Source organism: Mandrillus leucophaeus, unplaced genomic scaffold, assembly GCF_000951045.1.
Source record: "Mandrillus leucophaeus isolate KB7577 unplaced genomic scaffold, Mleu.le_1.0 Scaffold332, whole genome shotgun sequence".
Taxonomy (NCBI): domain Eukaryota; kingdom Metazoa; phylum Chordata; class Mammalia; order Primates; family Cercopithecidae; genus Mandrillus; species Mandrillus leucophaeus.
In genome coordinates, this window is record NW_012103499.1 from 348529 (window position 1) to 349054 (window position 526).

Sequence of the window (526 nt, forward strand, 5' to 3'; positions counted from 1 at the left end):
GCTGGGATTACAGGCGTGAGCCACCACGCCTGGCCCACCATGCCTGGTCTTAATGAAGATTTCTAAGAACTAGATCAACAAATCAGTGGGACTGTAAAGGCAACTCTTGGGACACAGGTCAGGAAACTTTGTGCTTAATTCAGAAATCAAAAATCCAGCAGTCTCACTTCTGGGTGTTAGAATTGTGGAAAATAAAATTTTAGGCTGGGCGTGGTGGCTCATGCCTGTCATCCCAGCAGTTTGGGGGGCCGAAGTGGGTGGATCACAAGGTCAAGAGATTGAGACCATCCTGGCCAACATGGTGAAAACCCATCTCTACTAAAAATACAAAAATTAGCCAGGTGTGGTGGCGTGTGCCTGTAGTCCCAGCTACTCAGGAGGCTGAGACAGGAGAATTGCTTGAACCCAAGAGGCGGAGGTTGTGGTGAGCTGAGACTGGGCCATTGAACTCCAGGCTTGGCAACAAGGGCGAAACTCTGTCTCAAAAAATAGATAGATAGATAGATAGATAGATAGATAGATAGAT